Raw genomic sequence first — 7,345 nt, forward strand, 5'->3', positions numbered from 1 at the left:
CTCCAACTCAAAAAAAAAAAAAAGGGATAACATTCATTATAAATCGTGTTATAGGTGAGAATTTATTGACACTAAAATAAGTTCATAGTATACCAATGATGAAAGAATATTATAAAGGAAGTTTCATTTGTTTATTTTGAGTTAAGGTCTCATTCTGTCACTCAGGCCAAAATGTAGCGGCACAAACATGACTCACCACAGCCACCAATTGCTGGGCTTCAGGCGATCCGTCTATCTTACCCTCCTGAGTAGCAGGATGAGGTCTCGTCATGTTGCCCACGCTGGTCTCAAATTCCTGGGCTCAAGTAATCCTCCTGCCTTGGCCTCTCAAAAAGTGCTGGGACTACAGGCATGACTCACTGTGTTCGACCAATTTTTATTTATTATTATTAGTTTTTAAGAGATGGAGTCTTGCTCTGTCGCCCAGGCTGGAGTGCAGGGATCATAGCTGACTGCTGCCTGGAACTTCTGAGCTCAATGAATCCTTCCGCCTCAGTCTCCCGAGTAGCTGGGACAAGAAGTGCCTGCCATCACATCTGCTCATATTTTTTTCTACTTTTGTTTTTTTAGAGACAGAAGTCTTGCTATGTTGCTCAGGCTGATCTTGAACTCCTGGCTTCAAGCAGTCCTCCTGCCTCCTACCTCAGCCTCCCAAGTCACTGGAATTATAGGCTTGAGCCACTATTTACTTATTTTAAATTTTTTTTTTTTTAGAGGTAAGTCTCACTACGTTGCTCAGATTGGAGTGTAGTGGCCATTCAGATGCAATCCTAGCACACTGGAGCCTCAAACACCTCAAGCTACCTTCTGCTTCAGCCTCTTGAGTGGCTGGGACTACAGGTGCTCAACACGCTTGGTTTACAAAAATAATTTAAATAATGTGATGTCATTTGGTAAAAAAAAAATACATTTACATGTATGAAGAAAAGGGGATAATGATACTGAGTAAATTACAAGAATATAACATTTTGTTTTAGTTTGCTGTGTTTTAAATTTTTACGTTTGATTTAACACAAAATAATGAAATGTTACATAATTTTTTAAAAAAACTTCCCAGGAGGGCCTCAAAAAAAAGGAGATAATTTTTTGTTACAAAATGAAAGGATATACATCAAAATGCTGTGTGGAGATATTCAGGGACTGTAAATTTTCTATTTTTTTCTCTAAATTTTCTATTATGAATACATATTTCTTTCACAATTTCAGGTGCATACCTATCCCCCTCCCCAGGTCAAAAGGGTTACCTACTGTAGATGGAAAAAAGGACATCTAAGATAGTATCTCTAAAAAGTCTTTCATAAAACTGTTTAGGACAAACATAGTGGCTCACACCAATGATGCCAGCACTTTGGGAATCCAAGGTGGGAGGATCACTTGAGGCTAGCAGCTGAGGACCAGCCTGGGTAACATAGTGAGAACCGGTCTCTACAAAAAATAAAAATAAAACAAAACTTTAGTGACTAAATAATCTCATTAGCCTTCACACCACTGAATTATTAATCCTCATTAATACTTTATGTATTTATTTATTTAGAGTCAGAGTCTCACTCTGTCGCCCAGGCTGGAGTGCAGTGGCATGCTCATTGCTACTGTAGCCTCTACCTACTCAGCTCAGGCGATCCTTCCACCTGAGTCTTCTGAGTAGCTGGAACAGGCATGTGCCTCCATGCCCAGCTAATTTTTTGATTTATTGTGGAGATGAGGTCTTGCCAAGTTACCCAAGCTGGTCTTGAATCGCTGGGCTCAGGCAATTCTCTTGCTTCAGTCTCCCCCAGTGCTGGGATTACATGTGTGAGCCACAATGCCTGGACTATCATTAATACTTTAAACTGCAACAAACTGTCAAAACTATTTTTTTTGTTTTTGAGTTGGAGTCTCACTCTGTTGCCCAGACTGGAGCCTCAACCTGCTGGGCGCCAGCGATCCTTCCGCCTCAGTCTTCCGAGTAGCCAGAATTAGAGGCATGCGCTACCACGCCCGGCTGATTTTTTTTTTTTAATTTATTGTAGAGATGAGGTCTCGCTGCCCAGGCAGGTCTCGAACCCGCGGGCTCAGGCAATCCACTCACCTCAGCCTCCCAAAGGCGCGGGATTACAGGCTGAGCCACCGAGCCCAGCTTGTCAAAACTATTTTTAAAAATTATACCCAGCTTGTCAAAACTATTTTTAAAAATTATACCTCAAGCCGGGCTCAGTATCGCTGAGGTAAAGGACTGTGATTTACCATGGATTATGTTAACCCGACACCCAACAGCTGGATGAGGTGGTTTGTCAGGTTTCCCCACCTGGGTGGAGAAAGTAGTGCTCTCCGACACTTTCATGCTGTCCTCTCCGGAAGCAAGTTACTAAACTCACCATTCACACTTAAAGGTAGAAAGTTAAGCTCCACCTCCAGGGGGAGGGAGAATCTCCATACACTGGCAGGATAATTTGTTTCTTTTTTTTTTGAGTTGGAGTCTCACTCTGTCACCCAGACTGGAGTGCAGTGGCCGCTCCCGGCTACCGTAGCCTCGACCTGCTGGGCTCCGGCGAATTTCTGTTTCTTTATAGCTAATGTAATGACTATAAAAACAGACCAGCCGGGCTCAGTGGCTCAGTCTGTAATCCCGCGCCTTTGGGAGGCTGAGGTCAGTGGATTGCCCGAGCCGAGACCCGCCTGGGCAGCGAGACCTCATCTCTACAATAAATCAAAAAATTAGCTGGGCATGGTAGCATGCACCTGTAGTTCCAGCTACTTGGAAGGTTGAGGCGGAAGGATGGCCGGAGCCCAGCAGGTCGAGGCTGCGGTGGCCGGGAGCGGGGTGACAGAGTGAGACTCCAACTCAAAAAACAAAACAACAAAAAAAAACCAGACCAATTAGCAATGCGTTAGTTCTCTAGAATCAACGGGATTTAATATTTAAATAGCTGAACTCAATCTATTTGTTGGAAACAAATTACAAGCAGACTGGAAGCACCTAGGGGCGAAGGACCATCTTACATATCCTTGTATCTTTCATGTTGGCCAGCATATAGCAGGAATTACAGAATATGCAGGCCTGATCATTATATAGGCTTCACAAATGTCTGGTGAAAACCAAAGTATGAGAGATTTAAAAATTTAGCTTGTTATTTCAAATCTAGACTCTGAGTTGTGACTGGACATTAGTCCTACTAACGCAGTAGTTACTAAGGTAGTAGTTCCAGGCCAGGTGTGGGGGCTCACACCTGCAATCTCAGTGGTATGGGAGGCCCAGGTGGGAGGATCACTTGATGCTAGGAGTTTGAGACCAGCCTAGGCAACACAACGAGACACTGTGTTTAAAAAAAAAAAAACACTTCCTTCTAGTATAAGTCAAGAGGGTGTTCACTCCCAAGATGCCAACTCTTCTGTTGCAATACAAGAAAGACTTGGAAACCTTTCTTTGTACTATTTATTGGAATAGATGTATATGTAATCTAAGAAGAAGTAGAAATCTTGTTGTAAAAAAAATTTAAACACTCGCTCAGTTTAGCAACTGGGATTACAGGCATGAGCCACCACACCCAGCCCAAATGAGTCTCTTTTTGATATGCTAGAATGTGGCATTTAGCCGAGCGCGGTGGCTCAGCCTGTAATCCCGCGCTTTGGGAGGCTGAGGTGAGTGGACTGCCTGAGCTCGCAGGTTCGAGACCCGCCTGGGCAACTTCGCGAGACCTCATCTCTACAATAAAATAAAAAAAGTCAGCCGGGCATGGTATCGCGTGCCTGTAATTCCAGCTACTCGGAAGGCTGAGGCAGAAGGATCGTCGGAGCCCAGCAGGTCGAGGCTGCGGTGGCTGGGAGCGGCCACTGCACTCTAGTCTGGGCAACAGAATGAGACTCCAACTCAAAAAAAATAAAATAAAATAAAATAAAAATAGAATGTGGCATTCAAGTAGTTATGAAAAAATGTTTTTCTAAGTCTAGGCAATATAACGAGATCCCATCTCCACCAAAAAAAAATAAAAAAATTAGCCAGGCGTGGTGGCACGTGCTTCTAGTCCTAGCCACTTGGGAGTCTGAGGCAGCAGGAGGACTGCTTGAGCCCAGGAGGTCAAGGCTGCAACGAGCCATGATCATGCCACCGCACTCCAGTTTGGGCAACAGAGCAAGACGCTGTCTTAAAAAAAAAAAAAAAAAAAAGGTTTTTTTGGATTAAAGTCATTAATAGAAAATATCTAGAGTCCAGAAGACATAAAAGAAGCTAACCTTAGCTGGGCTTGGTGGCTCAGCCTGTAATCCCGCGCTTTGGGAGGCTGAGGTGAGTGGATTGACTGAGCCCGCGGGTTCGAGACCCGCCTGGGCAATTTGGCGAGACCTCATCTCTACAATAAATCAAAAAAATCAGCCGGGCGTGGTAGCACATGCCTGTAGTCCCGGCTACTTGGAAGGCTGAGGTGGAAGGATGGCCGGAGCCCAGTAGGCGAGGCTGTGGTGGTCGGGAGTGGCCACTGCACTCCAGTCTGGACGACAGAGTGAGACTCCAACTCAAAAAACAAAAAAACAAAAAACTTTCAAGCAACAAGACTAAATTTTGTTTAAAAGTTTTCCAGAATACCCTTCCATATATCCTGAGGGGCAAGATGCCAATGAGAACCATGTCAAAAAGATCATGTCACCTCCTGGCTAGGTTGCAATGATGTGGTTACAGGGGATAACAAATCAATTGATTGGAAGAAACAACCAAGAAGAGTTCTTTGAAATTAAAAAATAAATCATAGAGTGGGCCACCTACTGACAATCAACACCCTCCCACAATGTAAAATGGAATGCAAACTCAATTACAATATTTCTTTACTTTTATTTTATTACTTATATAAATATATATGTTTAAGTAAAATATATATATATTATATACATACTAGTCAAGTGAAGCAGTGGGAGTGGAGAAGGAACAAAGAAATGTGGAACCGGTTGTGATCAATTAGTCCTAAACACCACTGCACTCAGGCCAGCCTCTGTTACAGTATTTAAAGAGATTTCTCCTGTAATCCCAGCACTTTGGGAGGCCGAGGTGAGTGGATTGCCTGAGCCCGGGCTCGAGATCCGCCTGGGCAACTTGGCGAGACCTCATCTCTACAGTAAACCAAAAAATTAGCCGGGTGTGGTAGCGCGTGCCTGTAGTTCCAGCTACTTGGAAGGCTGAGACGGAAGGATCACTGGAGCCCAACAGGTCAAGGCTGCAGTGGCCGGGAGCAGCCACTGCACTCCAGTCTGGGTGACAGAGTGAGACTCCAACTCCAAAAAAAAAAAGATATTTCTCTGAAGTCACAATATTATAGTAACAAGAACTACGTAAATCACAATATGTAGTAAAAGACGCAATCACAAGCAATACTGACCATAGCTCAACTTATTTCACATACATACTTCTTTCAAAACATCTACACCATACCCTATGATCCAAAATAACTCTAGAATAGTGGTTATAAATGAACAGAATAAAAGGTAAGTCAGTATTCTGGACAACTTCTGAATGAGTTAATTATATGGACAAAATATTAACTTGGCAATTTTTATCTAAAAAGTTTTACTATAAATACTTACTTTGACAGCACATTTGCTAAAATTTGAAGGATACAGGGAAGATTACCTAAATTAAGGGAAAAATGTTGTACTATTAAACTGATTTTTTTCCACAAGTCTGTATACGTTAGGAGGCTAAATTCACCAGTAACAATAAAGTTGAACACAAGCTATCAGCTAAGTACACACAACAAATATGCACACTGAATCACTTTATGCACACTTAATCATTTATATTACAAAACCTGCTTATTTAGAGCCTTCGTAATTCCGCTCGGAATTACAAAAACAGCAAATTCTAGGATTACAGGTAATCTAAAGATAAATGTCTTTCTGCAGAACCAACCACACCTTGGCTCAAACAAAACTGGAAAGCTCAACTTTCCCTTCTGTGACATGTTATCAATCCCTTCACTACCGAACTTCATTTTACAGTGCCTGAAACATGCAAAGGATTAGACAGGTGACTCCTATATCAGGATTAGTATATAATTTCCTTACAAGAGAATAAAAGCAATAGCACCCAAGGTGCCAAAAAATGTATACACATTTAAGCGATGTTATCTATGTAATACTTTTCTTTCTTTTTTTTTTTTTTGAGTTGGAGTCTCACTCTGTCGCCCAGACTGGAGTGCAGTGGCCGCTCCCGGCCCCCGCAGCCTCGACCTGCTGGGCTCCGGCGATCCTTCCTCCTCAGCCTTCCGAGTAGCCAGAATTACAGGCATGCGCTACCATGCCTGGCTGATTTTTTGATTTATTATAGAGATGAGGTCTCGCTGCCCAGGCGGGTCTCGAACCCACGGGCTCAGGCAATCCACTCACCTCAGCCTCCCAAAGGAGTGGGATTACAGGCTGAGCCACCGATCCCGGCTAAGGCCTTTCTTTACATGTGTTTAATTTCCATTCACACCGACTCCCAAGTAGATACTATTATCCCCATTTCAAAGTTAAGGAAACTGAGGCTCAAGATTTACACAAGGTGACACAATTATTAAGAGATAGGGGCTGGCCGGGTGCGATGGCTCAAGCCTGGAACCCCAGCACTTTGGGAGGCTGAGGTAAGAGGATTGCCCAGCCCAGGGGTTCGAGACCAGCCTAGGCAACAATGAATTAAAAAAAAAAAAAAAGAATTTAGTCGGGCATGGTGGCACCTGCCTGTAGTTCCAGCTACTAGGAAGGCTGAGGCAGAAGCCTGAGTCCAGCAGGTTGAGGCTGTGGTGGCCCTGAGTGTGCCACTGTACTCTAGCCTGGGTGACATAGTGAGACTCTGACTCAAAAAAAAAAAAGGAAAGAAAAGAAAAAAGATAGGGCCAGGGTCAGGCATGGTATCTCACACCTGTAATCCAAGCATGTTGGGAGACTGAGGCAGGAGGATTGCTTAAGGCCAGGAGTTCAAGATCAGGCTGGACAACATATCAAGACTATATCTCTAAAAAAAAAAAAAAAAAAATTTTTTTAATTAGCCAGGCGTGGGTTTGTATGCTGCATTCCCAGCTACTTGTGAAGCTATGGCAAGAGGACAGCTTGAGCCAGGAGTTAGAGGCTGCAGTGAGCTATGATTACGCCACTGAACTCCCGACTGTGCTACAGAATGAGACTCTGTCTCAAAAAATAAAACAAAATAAAGAAAAGACAGGGCTGGCCGGCCTCAGTGGCTCAGCCTGTCATCCCAGCGTTTTGGGAGGCCAAGGTGAGTGGATTGCCTGAGCCCGTGGGCTCGAGACCTGCCCGGGCAACTTAACAAGATCTCATCTCTATAATAAATCAAAAATTAGCTGAGCATGGTAGTGCGCACCTATAGTTCCATCCACTTGGAAGG

Source organism: Carlito syrichta, unplaced genomic scaffold (assembly GCF_000164805.1).
Source record: "Carlito syrichta isolate Samal-C Ts95f unplaced genomic scaffold, Tarsius_syrichta-2.0.1 Scaffold315696, whole genome shotgun sequence".
NCBI lineage: Eukaryota > Metazoa > Chordata > Mammalia > Primates > Tarsiidae > Carlito > Carlito syrichta.